We start from the raw sequence: 26,339 nt of genomic DNA, 5'->3' as shown, positions 1-26,339 counted from the left end.
TTATGTGGCACCAACTTCCTTTCGAGTGCTGACTGCCATTCGGGGCACGGAATTAGCTAAAACTAGCCAAGAGAACTCTTAGTCTGATAAGGTTCTCACTGAGGAGGAGTTACATGTTGCTAGTAGACTTGAACAAGGTTCCATGCTACTCGATGTTGCAAAATATCTATCCGTATTGTGTAAGCTGCCACAAGTACTAGATGTGTGTGCCACACTCCAGTACAATCCGGAGTTCCACAATTAGCTTTTATCCTCGTGAAGTAACATGGATTTGTAAATATGTACATAAATAAACAATGAATTTTGTGACCCTGTATAGACAATATCAACACACACAAGCAATGATAGTCAAGTGCAGGGAGAAGAGTTGGGTTCAATAGGCTAAGCTCCTCAAGTCCTCCTCTCACCACACATTTAGAAGTTGTGTGACCATTTCCGCCGCCAGGTGGAGGGCATGCAACCATCATTACCACCATAGGAAGCCCTGACCAACATCTCTGATGGTGTAGACAGGGTACTGTCCCTTTCTATATACCTTTCCCCCTTTCCAGTCTATCCTTCTGAGGATGAGCCCTGCCCCACTCCATGACAACCAGTCCACGCAACTTAGCACAAGCCAAGATCTGCTAATGGCTGGAGGAAAAACGAACATCAACATGGGGGCCATCCCTCTACAATAAACATTGCATGCCTCACCTCTCCCCTCCTCATCATATGCGCTTGATAATCCACTGTATAATCCTTTCCATGCGAATAGTTTTATCCTGTCTCAAGGCCTAATCCTTGGTTCGCATTTTGCAGGTCCCCCTATGGTAGCCGATATGGAGCACCCAATGCAGCTGGCTTGCAAGGATGCTATATAACGTCGAAGGGAGCATGTAGCACAAGCTCCTCCACCAGAACGCTACGTACCTACCCTTAAAAGGTATGCAAAGAAACGAGGCCCCAAGCAACATCGCCCTAGACGTAGGCCAAAAAATCCCAAGGCCAGGGAAACAGAAACTCAAGGGAGCACACGAGGCATGGCAATACTGATCGTGCAGGCTCCCATCAAACGCTCGGGCACCAGGTGCTCAAAAGAGGAGAGGGCAGCTCGAGACAAGCAAGAATTTGATGCATTATTCAAAAGCATTCTAGAAATAGTTGCGGCCAGGGACTATACCATTCAGGTCCCGGCTGACATTTTCCCCGCCCAGCCTCACAGGAGCCCCTAACCAGCACAGCCTCAGTCGCCCCACCACCCAGAATAGCCCCACTTTGTACAAATAGAGTAGCCCCATGTTGTATAAAAGGCTTATCAAATGCTACATGGCCATGACTTTTGTCTTTAAATGGTTAAGTGCTGACATGTTCACCAATTGTACTGTTGAGAATCAGTAATCACACTCACTAAATAGCCTCTTTGTATGGAGCTTCAGGGTCAAGGATATGCAGGCTAACCTATCCCATATGCATAATGGTGCCTATTGCAGTTTCCTACTTTCCTATAAAGCATTGTACTTGCTTCCTTTTCTTAATGCAATGATAGTACTCTTTTCTTTTCAGTGAAGTATCGATGTCATTGTCCACATACACAAGATTGTGTTTATGAGTCCAGGTCTCAATCTTGGAACCTAATTCACTTGTGTAACAAACAGTGTCTTTGTCTTCTCCATCATGAGTCCACACTTCTCCTTCCATCCACCATAAATCACTACCATGCTCTAGATCCCGCATTTCTCACATGGTATCAGAGCCCAGTCGGGCATGGCTCAGCTCGGCTTAGCTCTCCTCTGCTCTCTCTCAGCTCATGTTAATATCTGATCAACTTAGTTCCATCTCATGACTTCATCTCCCAACTCTATCCTCACTGAAGCTTCCATGGCAGCCATAGCCAGCAGCACCCTGTCAGATTGAGCTGCTTATATCTCACTCCACAGGTCAAATCTCTTGGAGCTTCCTTCTGGAAAAGTATTCCCCAACTCACAAAGCTTCCCTGTATCACATCAATCCATGACATTTGGCTATCTGAAGCTCAGCATTGTGAAAATTCCCAGTCACTGCCATAGTCTTCAATTGTGACCTGCAGGACATACCCTCCATGGAGCCTTCATATCTCTCTCTATAGAGCATATCTTCAGGAACTTTCTTCTAGACATATCTTCCTTCACTCAGGGCGCTCCCTCCTGGCACAACAAACAACCAATTGGTGATCTACAGCCCTGGCATTGCACAAATTCGACGTCGCTGCCCCAAACTAAGCCGTGGCTGTTCGCGCCCTCTGCTTGCGTCGTGCTATCCACGATCTGGACGATTTTCATAGGGCTTTGATAGCCCTTGACATAAGCTTCCTAGACATGTAAAAATTTTTGAAAATGATCAAGTATAGCTCCTGCAATCTGAGAAAAACCAGGCCCCTATCTCAGAAACCCTAATTCCACCATAGCCAAAATCTCTCAAGCTTTTTTTTCCTCAATTTTTCTCACTCCTGACACTAAACCAAGCTAAAGCCCACTCTAATCCATTGACCCAACATCAAATCAAGGAGAGGAAGGACTTGAGAAGATTGAAGAACGACCGAACGATCCCGAACAAGAAGAATCAAGCTCAACATCAACACTGATATAGTGTGTTTTCACGCTGTCACTAACTGTGTCTCTTGACACACTGCATTCTACTCTTCTACTGATAAAATCTCAGAATTCTGGTGTTGATTTGCTACTGATCTTGAAACCTCAACATGGGAAAAGACTCTCCAAATGCTCGATTCAAAGGAGTCGGGTTTCACACCTGGCAAACCTGCATCAAGCTCATCTTGATGAAAAAGGGTCTCTGGGCCATCACAAATGGCAAAGAGAAGAAACCTCGGGACGCGGACCTTGCAACTAGTTGGCAAAAGAATGATGACAGAGCCCAGGCCATTATCAAATTGGAGCTAGACGACAGTTATATCCACCATGTGGATAACTGTGAGACCTCACAGGATACATGGAAGAGACTTGACACCCTGTTCGGTGCACAATCTAAATCATCAAAGTATGGTCTCCTGATTGAGTTCTTCAGGTTTGAAATGAAGTCCAGCATATCACTTGCCACACATCTCAATTACATGGAAGGACTCCTAACCCAACTTGCAGGAATCAACATTAAAATGGATGAAGATGTTTGCATCGGTGTTCTACTTAAGAGTTTGCCTCCTGAATATAATAATGTATCAACAACTTTAATCAACATGCCAAATCCTGAACTTGTTGATATCCAGGCATCACTATTAGAAGAGGAAAAGAAGCTAAAAACTAAGGAATAACCAAGTACCTCTACATATGAGCATGCATTATATGTTGGCAACAGGTACAAAGGCAAGAAGGATCAGCTCTTCTGTGACTTCTGCAAAAGGACCGGACACACCGAGAAGTTCTGCCACGCAAGAAAGAGATCCCAAAAGGCCTATCTAGTCGCAGTCAAAGAAGAAGAAGAAAATGGAGCAAAGGAAGAAGATGATGAAGATGAAGACCACCAGGATCGGAAGGACAAGACTCATCAGTCCTTCTACTCTCATAACTCTGATAGACTGTTTTAAAAGCCTTGTATTTTCTTGCCCTAATGCTTCCTGCCATAAGCTTTGTAAACTCCTTATGTAACTTGGCATTATAGTCCCTGTACACTTTGTGAGGCCGCTGTTACAGCCTCTGGATGTCCATCATGTTTTGGTGCCCACACTTGGCCTTTTCTGCAACAGCCTCTGGTGTCTACCATGTTTGTGGTGTGCCCACACTTTGCAGGTGGTTCTCATTACAACCTCTACACACTTTGTGCCTTTCTAGTTGTGATTGAGAAGGGGTGTTGAGAATCAGCAATCACACCCACTAAACAGCCTCTTTATATGGAGCTTCAAGGTCAAGGATATGTAGGGTAACCTATCCCATATGCACAATGGTGCCTACTGCAGTTTCCTACTTTCCTATAAAGCATTGTACTTGCTTCCTTTTCTTAATGCAATGATAGTACTCTTTTCTTTTCAGTGAAGTGTCAATGTCATTGTCCACATACACAAGATTGTGTTTATGAGTCCAAGTCTCAATCTTGGAACCTAATTCACTTGTGTAGCAAACAGTGTCTTTGTCTTCTCCATCATGAGTCCACAGTTCTCCTTCCATCCACCATAAATCACTGCCATGCTCTAGATCTCGCATTTCTCACATGTACAAACTTTTCATATTTGCGTTTAATATATTTCACGTCCTTAGGAAAAGAAAAAGCTAATCAATCGACATATTCCATGCATGTACTCTCATGAAGTGACAAGTGGATGCAGGATGACGTAGGTCTTTGTGCGAAAGAGTTCAATGCCCGAGTCATCGCAAGACCACCGACCCCACAAAGAGCCATGACAAAGACCACTACCAAAAGCAAAAATCACCCGTGCAAGTGCCCACGTCACACACTCTATGTTGGGCAATCACGGCAGATGTTACCCCAATTATACCAACATCGCATGTTCCAAAGAGAGTTGCAATATCTCAAGTGTATCTCCCCATCTCAACGACTACTTCTCTAACAACAAGGTTATGGCACAATCATCACTGTAATATCCATTTCCTGAGCCTTCGAAGTTTGACATTTCCCAACCCATTGAAAGGCTTATAGACTCAACATATTGCAATGATTGTACTCAGGCAAGTCCAAAAAAAAAAAGGAGAAAAGATAAGGGACAGAAAGAAAAAAAAAGCACAAGAAAATAAACGAAAAAGAAAATGGAAAAGGAAAAAACAAAAGAAAAGAATGAAAAGATACGAAGCACCCACGATCACAGCAAAACACCTAGGGGTCCTTAAATTAGGTACGTCCAGTGACCTTAGTTGGCTGGCTCCATCCCTAGCCCCCTAGCCCTTTAGCATCACCCACAATTGTTCAGGGCACATCAAGGGCGGAACATACCTAGGGAGCTTGTCTCGCCTATGGTTAGACCTGTCACCCTAACCCATTCGCACGATTCCCTCTTACACTCTGCCTTAATACCATTGCAATCAATTGTGGTAAGCACCGCACGAATGTCCATGAAAAGTACACTGTCCTCATCACGCAGATCCAATAGCTACCAGCTATTGGACGACAGTGCAGTGTCCCTCTGTTCATTTATGTTACATCATGCAGTCACAACGCAAAGGATATCGCATACACCTTCACGTGTATTTCTTCTCAACATGGACACCTTTGCTTCATCCGCACATTGTTACGAGAAACCAGCTACGGTCTTCTAGCTACGTAATATCTAAGTATGCACAAGCACTCACATAATATCTGCACCAAAGTATATACATAGTTTGGGTCCTCAAGTGCAAGACAATACTCTGAACTTGCTTAGATTTCGACCTGTCTCCCAAACTAATTGAACTATGTCTTGTGCACGATAGAGAAGACTAGCACTACCCCTAGGGAGAGACCACCAATGAGAGGTTTTCAATTGCAAGTATTGAAGACTCTAATGAAAGTGTCGTTCGCTCTTCATTGACACTCGACTCTGAATTCCTATCCTTTATCATCCTGCAAGCTCGCCAAGAATTGTCATGTGCAAAATCCCCAACAAACCACCACTTGTACTCCATCAGTGCAATCCCCATAAAGAACAGCCCTACCACCAACTCCAATAGCCCTACCAACAGCCACCTAGGCCACCAACGTGCCCCCAACGACCTTCCTCCCCACCACTACCAACACTCCTCCATGGCAATCACAGACATCCTTGCCACCCACGCCTTCGGTGCAGGCCAAAGCCTACTACCTACGATGGTGAGTGCCATGGGACTGGCACTCGTCTAGGAGGGGGGTAATGTTAACCATCAGACGAACAAGGTGGAAAATCTAGAAAAGCTAAAGCAGAAGAAAAAGGCCAAAGGAAAGGTGAAATGGAAGACAAAGGCACACAAGGAAAAGCACAAGTCAATACTTTTGTAAAAGAGCGCAAGCACATCATGATTTAATTTAAGGAGCGTTGGGCTCTCACTCCCCGTGCAATTTGTAAATGTAGACGGGCGGTGGAAAGGAAGCTAGAAAGATAAAAGGACAATTGGAAAAAGGGCCTAGGCCACGGCCGGCCATGTAAAAAAGGGGATAAGGGGATGACCGCCCAAAAGGAATTTAGGGTTTTGTATATAAAGTGGAAAAGTGAATGAGAAGCTCATTCTTGTGTGTGTCCAAAAGTGGCTCTCCTCTTCTTCTTCTTCTTCTTCTTCTTCTTCTTCTTGCTTGCTTGAGCTTGTGCTTGAGAGAGGGAGTGTGAGAGTGTGAGGGAGTGAGTGTGTGAGGGTGAGGGACCAGGGAGGAGAAGCTCTCCATCTTCTCCTCTCTTCTTCTCTTCTCTTCTCTTCTCTTCTCTTCTCTTCTCTTCTCTTCTCTTGCTCGTGGTGATGGAGCTTGGAGCTTAAGGATGAGCTTGCTTGAAGCTTGCACTTAAATCGTGGAGCTAGCGAAGTGCGTAGAAGAGAGGGTAACTCGATTGGCATGGAGGTAAGCTCACTACACCCGTAGATATGGATGGTACATCGGCTATGTGAGAGGTAGCCATTAGTGCTCGGCTTGGAATGCTTGAAACAATAAGCGGTCCATGGGTCTTGGAGATTGAGCGAAATCTCCCACAATCCCCTTATCCCCTTTTTTACATAGCTGGCCGTGGCCTAGACCCTTTTTTCCATATCTTCCTAGCTTATTTCCTACCGCCCATCTAGCTTTACAATTTGCACGGGTGAGAGCCCACGAACACTCTTAAAATAAATCATGGTGTGCATTGCACTCTTTTACAAAAGTATTGACTTGCGCTTTTTCTTGTGTATCTCTCTCCTTGATTTAGGACTTTTTCACACTTATTGTGTTTTCAGATTTTTCTTGGTACACCTTGGTCTTTCGTTCCACTTTTCCTTGGCTGTCTTCTGCTTTAGATTTTCTAGATTTTATACCTTGTTCATCTGAGGGTTAACAGTTGTAAAAGAAAGTAGAGTTGCCTACATGTTCACTTTAGATTCTGAAATTTCTGCTATGAATGCTAATATGTATGCTAAAAGAAAAGGAATAGTTGAAAATATTAAAATATGGCACAAATGTATTGGACATACAAGTGTGCAAAGGCTGAAAGTAATGCAGTCCAAAGGGTTAGCTATAGGACTTCTTACTTTTAGAGTTGTAAAATTTCATAAATTATGTGAAGCATATCAATTTGGTAAGTAGACAAGACAACCTTTTTCATATGATAGAAATGTGAACAAGAATACACTTGATGTTGTACATACAAATGTTTGTGGACCTACACAAAATATATCTCTTAGTGGCAGCAAATACTTTGTTACGTTTATTTTGATGATTGTTCAAGAAAGTTATGGGTATATTTCATAAAGGAAAAGAGTGATGTATTTGAGCACTTCAAAACTTTCACGCCTGTTATTGAAATAGAAACACACTTGAAAGTTGAGTGATTGAGGTCAAATGGAGGGGGGAGAGTATCTCTCTAGTGAGTTTAGTGACTTTTTGAGGTCTCATGGGATAAAGAGATAGTTTACTTGCAAGTATACCCCACAAAAAAATGGGATTAAAGAAAGAAAAAATAGACATATTACATAAGTTGCACGAGCATTGATAAAAACTAAAAAGAATATGCCAAAATATTTTTGGTTTGAAGTTGTTCATAATCATGTTCAATGCTTTATAGGCAAGAAGTCCGATGTGTCATACTTGAAAGTGTTTAGTTGTATTGCACAAGTTTATGTGTCAAATGAGGTGCAAAAAAAGCTTGATTCAAATGCTTAAAAATATATTTTTATTGGATACTCTTTAAAGCAAAAAGGACATCATTGTTATAACCCTATCATAGGTGAGTTCAAAGTAACTAGAAATGTTATTTTTTATGAGATGAGTAGTTGGTATACATTTAGTGGTGATGCATTGAATGATGATGATGATCATGATAGTTATGTGCAAAAAGAAAAGCAAGAACCCTAGAGCCTTGATGGACTAGAAACACCATCTGTTATTACATCTACAATTAGCCCTTGATTTGGGAAACTAAGGAGTAGTCCCACATATTCAGGTGCATCTACTAGTATTGCAAGTAAAGACAATGGAAAAAAGAAAGTGACAAATAGTAATGATACACCTGCTAGTCATTTGGGATTTGATGGAGATTCTAGTAGTTTAGAGAGTTTGGATGATAAGCTTGGTATTCCTTCAATTAGGACACCAGGTGTATAGAGAACACATAGTAATGTAAATGCTCAATTGAGTAATCCAATGGTACACGTCTAGTAAGGTCAAATACCCTATTAAAAGATTTGGTTTTAAAGGTTATAAAACTCACCATTATGCTTATATATTAAAGGTGGTTAAGAATGTTAAGCCCACTTGTTTAGAGGACGTTGTTGGTCATGCTCATTAGGATCCAACAATGGATGAGGAGATGGTTGCATTGGAAGCCAATAAGACTTGGGATCTTCTACCATTGCCTAAGGTCAAGAAATCTATTGGTTGTAAGTAGGTTTAATAAATTGAGCATAATGCAAATGGTTCTATTAGTAGGTATAAGGCTAGGTTGGTGGCAAAAGACTATGCTCAAACATATGGCATAGATTACGAAGAGACATTCAATCCAGTTGTGCCAGAATGGCAACTGTCAAATGTGTGATTACTTTGACAACAACTAAAGGTTGGAGTTTGCAACAAATGGATGTCAAAAATGCATTCTTGTATGGTGAGTTGTAAGAAGAAGTGTATATGGAGAAGCCAATAGGTTATGAAGATTTAGAGCATCCCACATATGTATGCAGGTCAAATAAGGCACTCTATGGGCTAAAGCAAGCACTACCATCAAATTCATGTTTTTCCCTGGTAATGTAGTAGTTATATGGAGCAGCAAAAAACAACCTATAATTGCTTTATTAAGTATAGAGGCTGAGTATAGAGGTGCTACTATGGCAAGATGTGAGGTGGTGTGGCTACAAAAGTTATTAAGTGATTTGGATGTGCAAGAAGATGGTCAAGTTGTCATTCACTATGACAACATGAGCAATATATAGTTAGCTAAGAACTCAATGCTCCATGCTAGGATAAAACACATTGAGGTGCATTACAACTTTGTGAGAGAGAAGATACTTACATGAGAGATTGGCTTGGTATATGCCAAGGACAGGATCAAATAGCTAACATTTTCACAAAGGCATTGGGTATAGAGGAGCTTCAAAATTTTCAAAGCTTACTTGGAGTTCCAAAGATATAGTTGAGCTTAAGGGAGTGCCATCTCAACACATGCAAACATTGATGAAGGACTACCTAGTTAGATGGGTCCATACATCTACACTTCGCACATCGGTGGTTATTATGATCCTCATATGGCCAATGACTTATCACTTATTATATTTGGTTATTACAACTATCTACAATTGGCATAGTTATAGCACTAATAAATTAGTATAATCAGTTGTATATTGTTTGACTCTATAGGCCACTTTCCTTTATGTTGTACATTATCTATACTTTGTGTATATTTTATTGTATGAGAAAGAAGAAGAAGAAACTAACAAGAAAACATTTTGGCCTCCATCCCTCTTCTTATGTTCTTGAGTGAGCTTCCTCTTATATATATGGTGTGTCTTTGGTATAGCAAGTTAAGCAAGTCCCCCCACTACATGATTCGTGACACAGGATCTTCCTGTTGTACAAGATTAGCCTATTTTGAGATGCTCTATTAGAGATAGGCATGAGACCCTCTGAGCACTTTATGCCCTCCATGTATTATGTTATGGTGACATATGTATGTGAGATTCTCTTTTATGATGAGGCCATACACAAAGATAATAGTCACTCATGGGACATGGCTATGCAATTGGAGTTTGACTTTTCACATACTAACCATACATAGTATTTAGTTCATTTGCCTAGTGGCAAGAGAGCATTGCCATGCAAGTGGCTATACAAATTGAAAAGTATTCCTGGATGTCCCAAGCCCGCTTATAAGGTCCGATTGCTAGCTAAGGGTTTCAAGCATGAACATGGTGCTAACTTTGATGAATTCTTTTCTCTTGTGATCAAAATGATGACCTTATGCTTGATCCTAGAATTGGTTGCTTAGCTAGATCTAGACCTTTATCAGATGGATGTCAAGAAGGATTTTCTACATGGGAACTTGCATGATGAGATTTATATGCAGCAGTCTAAGGGCTTTGAGGAGAAAGGCATGGAACACCTATTGTGTAACTTGAGAAAGAGCCTTTATGGCCTTAAGCAGGCACCTAGAGAATGATATCATAAGTTTGATGCTTTAAACATTCACAAGGATATAGCCATAGTGTTATGGATCTATGCTTGTATAAGAAGAAGGCTCGTGATGGTAGCCTTATGATTTTGGAACTATATGTGGATGATATGCTTATTATTGGGAGAGTTCATGATGAGCTAGATGCCTTGAAAACTCAACTCAAGAATAGCTTTAAAATGAAGGACATAGGATAGGCCTTGCATATTCTTGGGATGCACATCACGTGCAATCGCTCTAAGGGGCTCCTTTATATGTCCCAAAAGGAGTATACCCAAAAAGTCCTTAAGCAGTTTCATATGCAAGATGGTAAGCCTATTGATCGTCCTCTACCTTCTTGTATGAAGGTTAGTCAGGTCAATTGTGTGCAATTAGATGAGTAGAGAGCCAAGATGGCCAAGATTCCTTATGCATCTGTAGTAGACAAGTTGATGTATGCCATGATAGCCACTTATCCTAACATAGCATTTTCCATGGAAGTTGTGGCATCCTATATGGATATACCTAGCTGATGGCATTGGGATGCCATGAAATGTATCATGAGATGCTTGAAGGGCACAAGAACTATGTGTATATGTTATGGTAGCCAAGATACAAGAGTCATGGGATACACTAACTCTCTTAAAGGACTAAAGGTAAATGCCAAAATATTATGGGAAGCTTATGAGAACTCAATTATTAGACATCAAGGGTATGCCAAGACACTCAATGCCATTTGTAAGATCTATATATTAGGCCCTAAAATTGGGCCTAACACTAGCTTTGACGGTTCTAGTTGGGCTTCTAAACATGCCAAACAAATCTACATGGCCTTGTGACCAGGAGCACTTGGGTACTATAAATAACTCTTCTAACTGCTATGGTTGTGGATGCAATTTTGGATTATAGTCCAACTAATTGCCCCTCCCAAATCCAAGCAAAGGATTTTTCCACACGTAGGTGACTGTCTCACCTTGAATCACATACTTAAGGGGCACCCCCATCCGATTGCTATGGCCCCTGCGGCTCTCCCACACCCTAGGGATTGGCCCTAGCATGCACTATCCAAAACATATAAAATATTGTAACATAATCCTCTCTTGATATTTATTATTCCAAGAGACTTTTCATAACCTCATATAATCTTTCCCCCACCTTTCCCCACCTCATATAATCTTTCCCCCACTTTCCCCAAGAGTAAACATGCTAACCTATGGCTCGGAATCCTCTTCCACTCCACGTGGTTCAACGGGTTTTTCAAGAAATTGCTATGCATTTAGGGGTTTATTCTAATACCATACTTTTATGCTCTTTCCATGCAAGGTGGAATACTCTAAAGTGCACAAGAAAAGCAGCATCGTGTTCCATGTGCACAATCATATCTTTTCATGCTTTTCACCATACATATTGCAGTGATGTAGAAGATACCACCAAGAAAACTTGTGATACTATCTTCCTTACACTCAAAAGTTGACCTATATGCATATAAAGATCAAAAAATCAGCACATTCAAACTCATTTTTTCCTTCTCATTACCCCCTATTGATAAACTTTGCAATCATTAACACACAATATGGGGCCACACTAAAGCAATCTCCACGGCAATTTTTTGCATATGAATACCTTTCAAATGCTTAGATGGATCTAGATGTTGTGGAAATAAGCTTGGATTTGAGATCTAAAAGCACAATAACGTTCCTTTTGTTGTTTATTACTAACTTGGTCTCCTATACACTATTTCTAACTTCTAGATCAAGTAGCTAATTTGTAATGCTTAAGTTTAACCTCTTTAAATGAGCCATATAATGAACTTTGAAAACTTCTTTGGGTGACTTGTTTTTGCTTAGAAAACTCCAATGCCTCTTCATTTTTACTACACATACTTCATTTTGTGCTTCAGTTTTGGTGCCTAATCGCACCTCTCATTGGTGACCATGGGATAGGGCAAATTGATCTACACACAAATAGAGCATAGAAAGCATCAAGCTACTTCAAATAAAATACACAAAATAACACAGAACACAACTCCCACCATACCCCCAAGGCATGAATCCCACAAGAGATAGGCCAAGAATAATCTAACAAAGAGACCAAGAGCTAGTCACTAACCAACTGCTTCAACACAGATTAGCTACTAAAACAAATCTTTCAAAGAGGTCATCCTAAGTGATGATCTAACTTGCCTACCCAACCTAGAACAATTGTACTATGAACTACTACTACTACATGAGTACTCTTATAGCCTAGTCTACTTAAATTCATATATTTTTTCATTTTTTAAATTATTTATTCTTCATTATTTGGTACTCAAATGTGTAAAATGGAGGGATCTGAGCATATTGTGACCTAGGGAGAATAAGGCATCAACCTTAGGTTTACATCTCGATATCCAAGAACCTACCAAGCACTCATGAGAGACACTAAATCCTTTTTTCTCGCTCACTTTTATTTTTTCTCTAACTATCCTTATTTTCTTTTGGCTAGATGCTATCCCACAAGGCAAGGCATTGGTCTTGACTCGTCCTCCCCAAGGACATACTGAGCTTTCACAAGGCGATAAACATCTGCTCTTTTGATTTTTCTCTGACCAATTCTCTTATGCCAAATTTCAATATTAGTCACAACACCTAAACCTTGTGCGAACATGGAAGTATCCATTTTAGGAAGACTTGCACTAAGAGTAAACAATCTTGTACATCATTAGTGCCTTCAACAACTGAGAATTACTCCCATGACCATAATATTAGCATGCTACACACCACTAGATTAAAGGGTCAAGCCACTTAGGGCCCTAACCAACCATACTTTCAAAGGATAAGAATGTATGGAATGAGATAGATGAGCTTGTAATCATTTTTAGAATCTTGTACATAACAATCATCATATGTGAATCGTACCTGCAATCCTTGTTCTACCATCTAACCAACAAAAACTAAATTTTTTGTAGTATTTGGTACATGTAGCACATCAATCAAGTACTTAGTTTTACCATCTTCCATAATCAAAGGAATACTTTCAATATGAGTAATGGGGTGAGATGTATCATCCCATGTTTCCACATAGCCTAGAGACTCTAGATTGCACATCCCTCTAAAACCAATGTCCATGAGAAGTCGTGTGATTGGAGGCATCTAAGTCTATATACCATATATCATTATTTGATAGACCATTAGCAGTCATAGTAGTCATAAAGTGCTACATAACAAACAACTATTCACTTCTATTATTTTTTCTACTATTGGATGCATAATTGCATTGCTACTTTTTTACATTTCTAATTTTAGACTTCTTTTTTAGGCAATTTTTAAAAATGTGGCCTTTCTAACCACAATGCCAGCAATCTTTTCTATCATCAAAAAGAATTTGCCTATCAAAATCTACAACTTGGTCTCTTTGACCCCCCTTCCTTAGAACTATCCTTCTCTATTTTGCTATACATCATAACTTTGACCACAACCACCACCTTGGCCTCTTCCATGACCTCTACCTCTGCTAGTAGAGTAAAATACATTTTCAAACTTGTTCTTGCTAGGAGAAGAAGAGAAATTCAAGCCAAGGCTCTTCTCATAGAAATCAAGTCTGCAAAATCAAGGATATCATCCCTTATATTCATAGATGACCTAAAGCTTTTGTATTCATCTCCAAGTCCATTTAAGCATACATGCACAACATCATCATCATCATCAACTACCACACTGATAGATCCAAGATCTTCTAGAATACTTTTGATCTTCAATGCATAATCATTAATGGATAGGTTCCTATTTTCACTTGGTTCCTAGCTTTGACTTGAGCTGCAACTTTCTGGCCTTTATGTTTACTTCGAACAGCCCTACCAAATTCTTTCATGCAATAGCAAGGGTATTAAATCCCTATAAATATCCCATCATGCTATTTGTGACACCGATAGAGACAACCAATACAATGATGACTTTAATATGTGTCTAGTTCCAATCTTTCTTGGCTTTTACATGTTTTGTACTAACATTTTGCACAAAAACTTTAGGTGCTATTGCCATGTCTCCTTCAATGTATTTCCAAACATCTTTGTTCTTCAAGAAATTTGTCATCCTAAGCTTCTATGCACATTATAATTATTATTATCAAGATTCTTGCTAATAATTTTGGTTAAAGTTGTCATATATTTTGATAAAATAATAACTTGAAAAAACTACAATTTGCAAGCAAGGTGATATCGTGTGCACCACAACTAAACACATTTTTCACTGTTTGCACAACAATAACTACAATCTACAATCTGTATACAAATGCCTTCTATGTGTGCAACCTAGTAAATGTGAAACCTTATAGATTCAAAATCCATAACTTGTATATCTCTAAACAAATGACATGGTTGAAATTGCAATATACCCAAAAACTACTTTTGGGGCCACTTGTAGGTCCAAAATAGAGGTCGAAATAACCTCCAATGCCAAAAATCACAATGGAAAAGTCCTAATGCTTATCTACATTATATATACTATTCTTTCTACTCATCAAGTTTTAGTTCAATTGGAAACTATAGCCCTACCAACCTCAATAGCCTCCTACGGCTATAAACCAAGGCAAATCAAGCAAGGTGAAAGAGCTTCTTACTTGATGCTTGCTTGCTTACTTTTGTGTTTCAATACCTTGACCTCAACCTTCAATCAAGCTCCATGAAGTTGTGGGATGGATCAAATACAATAAAAATGGACAAGAGGGGAGAGAGGTGAAGAATCCAACAACACACACAAAAGCAATGGAGACTTGAGAACATGGAGAGATAGGGTTGAATTATTATTCTTCTTTTTTCTTCTTCCACACCAAAGAACTAAGTCTACAACATGATAAAAGACTAATATGGATGTACCTCAACATGTGTATATGCGGTCACTCAGTGTCAACCTACTAAAGGGAAGAAGAGGTGGCACAATGAATGTACCATAACCAAGAATGGACTACATGGGTGTAGTATACTAGTTGTAGAATCAATGGCATATCCTCATGTCGGTCACCTAATATGCTAGTGAGTAATATCCTCCTACATCACCAAGATGTGTAGTGGATGTCAACTCATGTAGAGCTCATCATCTCAACACTTTTATGTAGTGGATGTCAACTCATGTAGAGCTCATCATCTCAACACTTTTATATCTTTTACATTGAAATACATTGACTTAGAGAGAAGAAGCATGATGGTAGAGTATGCAAGCTCATATATCTCATCCCATACATTCTTATCCATTCCTTAGGCTTTGCACCACACAATTTCATTGGCTTGATTTGCCTCTTTTACCAATACATTATGAATCTACTCTTTTCAATATGAAAAATTTGTACCATTCAATTTCTCAGTGTTGAACAATGAACTTTTAGAGATAGAAGAAGAAGCCATAGTCATTGAAATATGTGCCGAACACCAAGCACCAAGCAATCAAAATACCATTTAATTGTAAGTCCAAAGAGACAAATATTATTATGATTGAAGGGCCACTACAAGTGCCAAAGAATAGCTAATGTAACATCAAAAAGATCCAACACTCATACCAACATGATGTCCATTAACTTTCAAATGTATATGATTTTTTTGCAAATTTTTTGGAATTGTTTGGCTATTTTTCAAGCACAAAATAACATCAAAAATAACACATATGATTTTGTGTACATTTTTTGGCTATTTTTCAAGCATAACATAACCCAAAAACAATTGTATATGAACATTCATTTATGTCTCCAATGCAACTTATTTAATCCTACACTGTGAACTTAATACAACTAAACCAATTTTGTAAAATAACCAATTTAAATCTTCAAACAATGTGAAAATAATTACATAAATTAGTTCATAGCATAACTAGTTCCAATTCTCGCACTGTGTGAATGTAGTAAGAAAATATCGATAAAATTAGAGATATATGTAGAGAATAATGAATCATGAAGTCCAAAAATGTCTAGGATTGTTGTGAACAAGTTCCGATTCTCGTCAAAAAAGAAATCTTAGTACAAAAATGTACTTGTTGGTGGTTGCATCATACATTGATATATTTCTCTCTCCAGCTTTATATGCTTGGATCAAAGTAGCTAGAAGGGTGTCTTTCTTCTATTGGTATTGTTTATATCTTATATCTATTTTAGCACTTGTTCACTTAAGATTATGTAATGAATTTAGAACTATGTAGTATAATTAGCAATCTTTACTCTCACTAAGAGCCTTTATTTGTGAACAAACTTTGGCATATGTGGATTGTCAATCATTATGTATACTCATTGAAGCAAAATTTTATAAGTTGAGAAATATTTTTATAAATTCAATTATCTTGTCACTTTGTTGTCCTCTTAGTGGAGGTGTATAGGGATAGGTTTGGTCACATGCATGCGGCTCTTTCTTCCATGGGGTCTAATGCTTGTGAGAATTTATTTAGCAAAGTTAGAGGCATGATTAGAAACAAGAGATGTTATGATCATTATGATTTATTGAGTAGTGCATGTGTGTAGAATAGGATTTTTGAAATCCAAGTAAGTTAGGTCCTTGTTTTTCTAATTGTTCATGAAAAACATGAGTATATATGGCTTCAAATGAATCATGTGACACATGTACCCTTGGTAAACTTGGGTGATTATAGTACACATGAGAATATATGGCTTCAAATGAATCATGTAACACATGTACCCTTGGTAAACTTGGGTGATTATAGTAGTTTAAGTTCCTATGAGTAAATAATTTTGGCTCTAAACGAGGATTTGTATAAATCGAAGAACATAGATGCAAGACTAGGATATCAACACAAGGATTAGTGTAATGATGTATAGGTAGAAAGATATGTTTCTAAGATTCTTAATGTTATTGAATCTGATAGGGAGGAAGAAGAGGTGTTATAATCCAAGATGAAGACCATGATGATGATGATGAGGAGGAGTTATAATCTTATCGATGAATGGGAATGTGTGGAGGGAGAAGTCTCACCTTTTGTGGAGTTGATAAAAAGTCCAATGGAAAAGCACTCTCGTGAGCCAAGTAAATGGAAATCCTACATTGTCAAAGGATAGGCTTACAAGGGTGAAAGTTGACGTCCTCTTTTTATCATAAAAGAAAAGCTTGATACTTAAACATTCCTTGCAATCAGATGATTTGATTGTGCCGTTTTGTTTGAGAATACATCATCGAAAGGCACAAAAAATGAACACAAAACGGATAAATTTGTAAATACAAGTCAAGGAACAAGCAAAGGGATATGGCACTTGGGAAGAGTAATAAGCCTGAGGAGAAAATTGGAAGGTAGTTTAAAGGAGGCATCCGGTCCTTTTGATCTCCTAGATCATCCTCCAAATATGGAGGTTTACTTATCATGGTATCAAGTGGCCAAGGGTGTAAGTTGCACATACGATCTTGTAGTCAATCAACCAATACCCTTGGAATCAATAATTGCAAAAGGGCGTTTGAAATATGATCCCACAACAAAGAAATATACATTTGATGCTAATGACTATAAGATCTTTAATAACTATGTAAAGAGCATCAAATGTAATTCGGTTCACTACTACATCTTTTTTTAATTTGTGTTTTGGTTACCACTTTTAAAATACATATATTGTACATTTATTAGGATGTTTCACAATACTCTATCCTAGATAAAAAGAGGTATAAACTATTCAAGATAGGAAATTTCAATGAATTTATGGCAAAATTTATATTAATCTTATCTTTTTTTTCCAAGTTAAATTGGGATTGAGTGTTTTACAAATCCAAATAAAAGAAAAAATTCAATTGGGATATTCATATGGGATTGGTATTTTGAAACAATGCAAAGAAGAGCATTTTGTATATCTTGTTGTAATACTTTGGGACTTTGATATATTTTTATGTTTTGCTTATATCAATTTTATTGTGGTAATATTTTTAAAATATCCATATTATAATGCATCTATTTATAAGTTTAATTATATTTTTTAGATATTATTTTTCTTAAAGAAGGCTTAGTATCAAGTCTAAGTGAAATTTTTTCACTTTAAGCTTTATTTGTTATATAGTTGAAATATTATCTTTTTGGTGCTCAAGAGAATGTGTTATCATGTAATATTGCTATTGGAGTGATGTAACAATATATCATCTTTAAAGCGCAACATGTAATTTTTGTCTTAGCAACTTACTCAATATTAAAAACTAAATAGAATACAAAATTTTATATCTAAAAAAGGGGGTATGTAATTATTTTTTTAATACATCGTATAAGTGTAAAAAGGGGGTCATACATGACTCTTGCACAAGTAATAATAGGGGGTTTTCTAGGATTCTTCACTCGTTGATGACATGTTTCATTTACAAAGAGTGAACCCTCTTGGATTTTCATTTCATTAACATCTCTATGTGTCCATTTATGCCTCTCTAATCTATCTCCATAGATATCAAGCCTATATATACTATCTTAACACACTCAACATATATCAATTCATATGTCTCCAACTTGACCTCACAATTAATAAGCAAAATCAATACATGCAAGAATGAGCTAGATAAGTCACAATTAGGCAACTTTAAAATATCAATAATAAGTTGATATAGGAATGCAAACAAAAGAGAAAGTCAATTAACAACTTGATTGTGAATAATGACCAATGGAAGTGATATCAAGGTTTATAAGGTTGATTAGAATAAAACCTAGGTAAGGGTGAGCTTGGATCATCCACTCACAAATGGTTGAAGGTAAGTACTTTGGAAGACCCTTTGAGAAACCAAAAAATCAATGTTATAAAGGAGAAGATGATCGAGTCCATGTTGAGGTGCAAATGAGTTTTATGCTATGGATGCACAACCTATTTGTGGGATTGTCATAAGCACAAGGACTTACTCAAAAATATTCAAGGGTGTTAAAGGTGGTTTGATCATGTGCTAAAGAGAAGTAGAATTACACCTCTAGACCTTTAAAGTTAACAAATATCCAAAAGCTACTCAATACAATGCTTTTGGGGCTGACAAGAGATCCCATGCATATTGTTGATGTGGGAACATTGAAGATGGAGACTAGAAATTTACCTAGGAGGTTAAGTTCACAAAGCTCAATAATTAGTACCTAGATCTATGCAAGGTGCAATCAACAATGGTAATGTACTACAATATTGCTATAAAAGAAAGTGATGGGGAATTGCAATTTGTCATAAAAGTGAATGAAAGTGAGGTTGTCAAATTACTTTGATGAATGGATCCTTCCAATTTGACAAAAACAATCCAATGAACTTTAATGTTCAATTCAAGTGGCATGTATGGTGGGTTGTTGTATTTGAATTTGAACATCTCAAGGAAACATTTAGGCTTCTACAACTCTTCTTCATGGATATACTTCAACATCATTGATTTCCAAGAAGATGGCAAGATTCTTTCACTTGAAAGCTATAGTGAATACCTAATTGAAAGGCATATCGCAAGAGACTTGAAAACTTTAAAATGTGTATCTAGAATGTCCACTGGTACAAATGTAAGATTTCCATGTCTATACTATTTGACAAAGAGGGTGGAAGGAAAAGGATAAGAAGAATTGATAGAGAATGATAAGTGTTGCGATGATAGTGATAAAGAAGATCCCAAATGGAAGCCTATCTTCAACATTCCATTGGGATACAACTAGAGAAAGAAACCATTGCAAGGTCTAAGAATATGGACAACTATGTAAGCATCAAGTAATGATTGAAAAGAATGAGAAGAGATCAAGAAAATTTGATGATTTACCAAATAAACCTTGCTTTAGAGGAGCTAAGGTTAGGAAGTTTCTTTTAGGATCTATCAATGAGGAAGGAAATATCCCAGGTCCCAAGCCGCAAGACTACAATGGGTGGAAAGAGTTGCATGATGTGACTCTTGATTGAAGTAATGGAGGAAAAACAAGGTTAGAAAAGGCTAAACTTTGGGTCATTAGTCTCAATAAATACAATCCCTTACTTCAAAAGATGGTGTTTAATGATGAAAATAAGAAAAAGTTTATTGGTGATGTACATAGTTTCTATGAAAACATGGTGTAGGTATGGGGGAAAGCTCTATCACACATTACATGATATGTCATAAGTTAAGATGTTAGAAGCATAAGATTTGTACAAGTTATTTTGAATATTTTTATTCATGTGTGACATGTGCCTTTATAGTATATCTTCAAGATGCATGGGCCATACTTTACAAAAAAGAGAAACATTAGAGTTTGGTCCGCATAAGGGATGGAAATTTCACATTAACTAGTGTGAGGAACATATCAAAGAAAAACAGATCATAATGAAGGGGTGAATGACAACAATCCCAGTGATCTAATTATTATCTTGGTGATATAGGATCATAGTGGCAAATGAAGCTCAAGTCTCACAAAGGAAAGCAAATGAGAGTGTTGATGATGAATTTGGTTATAGACATAATCAAATCATGTTGAGTCACTAAAAGTGCATGTTATGATGCATCAAGTAATAAAGAGAACCATGCTACATGGCTAGAAATAGGTCTTTGAGAAGGTATCAAATGGGTTCAAAAAAGAGCTAAGATAGTAAGATGAATAATGCAAACACAATTTATCATTTAAGAGAGAGAGAGAGAGAGAGAGAGAGAGAGAGAGAGAGAGAGAGAGAGAGAGAGAGAGAGTGTGTGTGTGTGTGTGTGTGTGTGTGTGTCTTAAAGCATAAGAACTATATATTGGGTTTAATACTTTTTATCTTATTCACTAAGTTTTAAAATCACTTGTTGTGTAGGTAAGATGGCTAGTAGCCACAATGAAGCTTCCACTCAAAGTCCCATATCATTTTCATCTCAATGAAACAGCTACTAACTTAGATGCAATATTTGATAACGGTACTTCTCAACCTTTCAATGGACCAACCCCTCAACCTAAGCTAGTTTCCTCAAGCCGCCCTCAAAGGGGTCCTCTTCACCATCCCCACAAGAAACGTAGGTGGAGGCCAAGTATAGTAGCCCTCAAAGAAAATCAAGAAGTGCTCTTTTAATCTCATCATTCCAAAGGCAAGCTTCTCAAGACTTATTTGCAAATTTGTGTAGCACCTATATCAAACAAAAATTAGGAGGTGGTTTCTACCATAGTATTAGGATGGACTTGATTGCTTTGCAAAAGAATATATTCACACTATGTAGAGGGTTGTAGGGGTTTTTTTGGTGGACTTAATGAATGATGGTTAATATTGTACAATGTATACAATGTGCATTAATATGACCCCTAAGGACTTTCAACTTATAAGGAATATTCAAACAATTAAGGATGCATTCATTCCAATGGAATGAATATCCTTTTTAAACAAGTGTCCTCTACTTACATAGGACAAATGACTTTGTCAGACTGCAAAACTTTTATACAAGTTTTTCCTCTAAGACTTCATCTTCAACTTTACTATACACCTTGTGTTTTTTTTGTTACTTAATTATAAGATTTATTTAATTTTTTATTTTATAAGAAAAACATGAGAAAATTTATACTTTCTTGTCGTACACTTTACTCTCGATGTCTTTGTAGAGTTTACATAGCGTGAAATTTCTAAGGACTAGTAATTTGAATATTAATTCTTGATCAATCCACCTATAATTTTATAATCTTATCAATGCCTAAATTTATTGACCCTAAATGATTAGTAACTAATTTGGATTTATTAAAATTCAACAAACCTTGATTATGGGGTGCATCATGCCTCAATGAGGTCACCGATGAAATCTTGGGTCAAAATGAGGTTTGCAAGGCCCCTAGTTCACATCCGATAGAACGAGGTATTACATACCATTTATTTCAATAGACATTCAAGAAGCAAGGTTGGGTTTGTCAAGGTGTTTCTCTTGTAAAGAGGATGACACCATGAGAGCTAATACTTGCTCTCCCACCTTTCGATGTTCTTCTTCAACATTGATTGGCTCTTCAATTGGTTATTCTCCCCTATAGAGGATTATGGCAAAGCCATTGGATTTGTATCTTTATTACTTTCTTACTCTGTGACTAATGCACTATCATGCTCTACAATCTCCAAACTTTTTGTACTTGGTTTAGTTCCTATGGAAATAGTGCATACTATATGCCAAGGAGAGCCAGTGGACTAAGCACGTATTCATCACATTTTTGTGGTTCTTTCAAAACTGAAAATCCATCAACCACTCCAAGGCTATCTGACATGTTGGATCTGTCAATGGAGTGTGTGTGAGTAGCAAAGGTATTCACAAACTCCTCAAGGACATGGAGGCCCACCTCTAGGACCTAGAGGTGGGAATCTAGTGATGAGAATATGTATTCTAGATTGAAGACCTTTGAGAACACCTCAAATATCGCCCAAGCTAGCAAAGCCAATGTTATGGATCCACTTGTTGAAGTATGCATAAGCATCTGGCATTGTAGTAGATAAGAGAAATGTGGTTTATGTGAAGACTAAAGAAATAGTAGAAAAGAAAAACCAAGGGAGAGAGAGAGAGAGAGAGAGAGAGAGAGAGAGAGAGAGAGAGAGAGAGAGAGAGAGAGAGAGAGAGAGAGAGAGAGAGAGAGAGAGAGAGAGAGAGAGAGAGAGAGAGAGATGAGTACCTTTGTCTCTTACCCAAAATTATCTTTACACAAGAAGACAATAGGAAGATTTAGAACCAACCTCTAGCAAAAGAGAAACCACAGAGAGAGAGAGAGAGAGAGAGAGAGAGAGAGAGAGAGAGAGAGAGAGAGAGAGAGAGATGAGCACTTATGCCCCTTGCCCAAAATGATACCTACAAACAGGCAACAGCAAGAGTTAGAACCAACATCGAACCATGCTAAAAGAATACCAAAAAAGAGAAATGACAAGTAGAGAGAGAGAGAGAGAGAGAGAGAGAGAGAGAGAGAGAGAGAGAGAGAGAGAGATGAGCACCTATGTCTCTTGTAGAAAATACTCTCTACAAGAAGACAACATCAAGGATTAAAATCGACCTCGACATCAAACCCTACTAAAAAATTAGTAAAAAAGAGATCGATACCTATGTTTTGCTTGAAATCTATAGTTATAAGGAGGAGAAATTGTAGAGGTAAGTAGGGTGATCAAAATTCTAATTACTCTTAAAAGTTGGAAAATGCCTAAAAAGGAAAAAAAGTACTAGGATAGAAATACTCTAAATTTATGCGATATTCATTCCTCTTTTTTTTATTCCCCACAACCCCTTTTTCAAATCAAAAACCTAATATTGGAGAGAAAAAATTCACACTTTATGGATGTTAACATCCTGCCTTCCTATTGGACAATCCAAAAGCTCCACCCCTTAAACTATAATATTTCTAAGGGCCTATCTTCACGTCTATTTTTTTCTTAATGATCATTATCAAAACTAGATAAAATTATACCAAAATGTACCATATATCGTTGAAATTACACCACAATTTTGTAATACAATTAAAAAATATTTGTGAACTTTCTGTGAATATCATGTGCATTTTTTTTAATTTTCTATAAGAGTATTGCAAGTCTTCTTTCATTAAGTAAGACTAGAACAATTTCAATTCATAAATTTTATTCACAAAAATAGACAATTGACCAAACATCCACTAAACTCATGCCTATATAAAGAGATCACATGTTGTATCTAGGCTTCAATTTTATACTTGGAAAGTTGTTGAAAATGAGGCATGTAGGCTAGCACTATCACTTCTGTCCCATTATATGTCGTGTTCTCATGTTCAATTGTAGAGCTATGAGCTTTTTGTATATATTGCAACTTCAACCATATATTGTCCTTTAAATGTTTTTCTTGTATGGAGCTTTCAAGGTCATTGTTTAAATATACCTTTCAAGTTTCCCTTGAAATGAGAGTTAGGACTAGATTCTCTTCGTAATTAGAATCTTGGACTACAATGGTAAAGGCAATTTCAATCGGTACAATTTGTAACATTCATCAAATGGGGTCATAAGTCTGAGCCCCACACACGCTCTTATTTCAATTATTGCTCACTAGAACAAATGGTCTTACTTTCATAAGCAAACAGTATCGATTAGCACAAACAAATAGTCTTACTTTCATAAGCAAATAGTATTGATTAGCAAAATTACCACATGGTGACTATGAGGAAGTATAAGTTGTAATAATGTATAACTAGAGAGTTTAGTTATGAATAGTTAATTGCACATACATTATATAAATATTGTGCAAATCTTCCTTAATCTTCTTGCATATATATGGCTAGGTATGATTAGTAATATGACATTTGATTATGCATGACTCAATTTCAAATACTTAAAGCATTTTATTAATAGTTTGAACTTCTTGTTATTAATTAGCTCATGTATTTTGATTACATTTGAAATTTTGTACAATCAATCAACAATTGATATAATTGCCTTTTGAAATATCCTCTTGGGTTGCATGTTCTTATGTTGCATAAAGTTCCTCGGACTCTACATTATCAAATTTCACATCCACCAGTGACATAACTATGCCATGTTCATTTCATTTTTATTACTAAAAAATGTACATCTTACAACCTTTTAAGAAACACAAGGTGGGTCCTAAAGGAAAACTTTGTTAGCTTATGTTGCAAGCTATGGATGTGGCTTCCAAATAAGCTTTTGGTAGAAAAGTATGATGGGCAGAGGTCCTATAGAATTACAAAGTTCTTAAATGCAATCTTGCAACAAGTGACAAGTGTTATGTACACTTGAGATCTATATTGATTTGAAATTAGATATTACTTGATCTTTGAAAGTTAGGGAAAGGCCAAATTTTTATCCATAAAAGTTGAAGACACTCCTATTAACAATCGTTATTTCCAATCTTTAGTGGATTGGTACTTTTGTTTGGGGCATTTACTAATTCAATGTCCCAATGCAAACAAAGACAAGGCTTTCAATTCTAAGGGACCATTAAAGAAGCTCTTGATCTCATTGACGATGCACATGCACTCTTGTTTCAATGTTAAATGAAGAAGCCCAACATTAAACCATGAGGTAGTGACTAGTCTAAGGTGTATCAAATATACTTAACTTTCTTGAATACATAATAACAAAAAGTGCATATATTATGCATGCTTAAGAAGCTCTCAAACTTTTTGAGGTAAGCCACATTTTGCCCCAATTAAGCGAATTACTTTGAATTGCAAGGCTCAATAGAAAGTTTAGATGTTGCTTATACATGTTGAAAGACTTAATTACAACTATCTGAGGAGAATGGAAGAGTGTTTCCTAAGGAATCAAAGTTTACTCGGCATTGGTGATACACATTGATTGTGCAAAGAAGACATGGTTAGAAAAAGGATAGATGAATGGATGGAGTTATAGTGTAGAAAGAGTGTTCTTTTCAATAGTGAATCAAGAAAGGGCCTAGAGGAAAGAGGTGGATTGAGAAGCTATAAGTGATGGAGAGCCTAGGCTAGAAAACATCTTGTCTAGAATGAAGGAAGCAGTATCACAATGTATGGCAATTTGGAACTTTGTGGTGGTTGGCAAGAGGAGTGGAGAGAAGTTGGAACCAATTTTCAAAAGGAGAATCTGGGAGAGAAGCAATTTTCAAAAGAAAATGGATGAATTTTAAAATGGGTATATAAGCCAATTCTTTGGAAGAGATTGGTCCATTTTAAATGGAGGGCATTTTATTGTAATTTTTTTTTTAAAATAAGGGGGTTTTGTTCCTTTTGTCAACGAAACGCTGAGAAGGGGGGATGGGAGCACGTTGATGAAAGCATCATGGATCTTTAACTGATTCACCGTTACCTAGATATGTGCTCTCTCTCTCTCTCTCTCTCTCTCTCTCTCTCTCTCTCGCAAAGCCCCAGCCTATAGGACTTTTGGGGCCAAATCTCCCAATAGATAGATAATCGAAATTCAAAATTGAGATTTTGAAAATAATAAACGTTGGATATGATATATAATTAAGGAAAGGGGGGGGGGGGGGGGGGGGGGGGGGGGGGAGCGAAGGGGCAAATATCCACTCTAGTGCAATATATGTGTCAAGGGCGCAGTCAAGGTTCATTGGAGGATCGGATACATGCATGCACGAGAGAGAGAGAGAGAGAGAGAGAGAGAGAGAGAGAGAGAGAGTGAGTGAATGTGTCAGCGCTAGAGAATTTGAGGGGGGAATCCACCTCTAAATATGTCAAGATAAACGAAACCGCCTCTCCAATTGGGGGCGCCTGTGATGATT

Source organism: Lygodium microphyllum, chromosome 23, assembly GCF_053477565.2.
Source record: "Lygodium microphyllum isolate KBCC chromosome 23, Lygodium_microphyllum_v1.1.10, whole genome shotgun sequence".
Taxonomy (NCBI): Eukaryota; Viridiplantae; Streptophyta; class Polypodiopsida; order Schizaeales; family Lygodiaceae; genus Lygodium; species Lygodium microphyllum.
The sequence above is the reverse complement of the archived record's forward strand: the minus strand, read 5'-3'. Positions refer to the sequence as shown.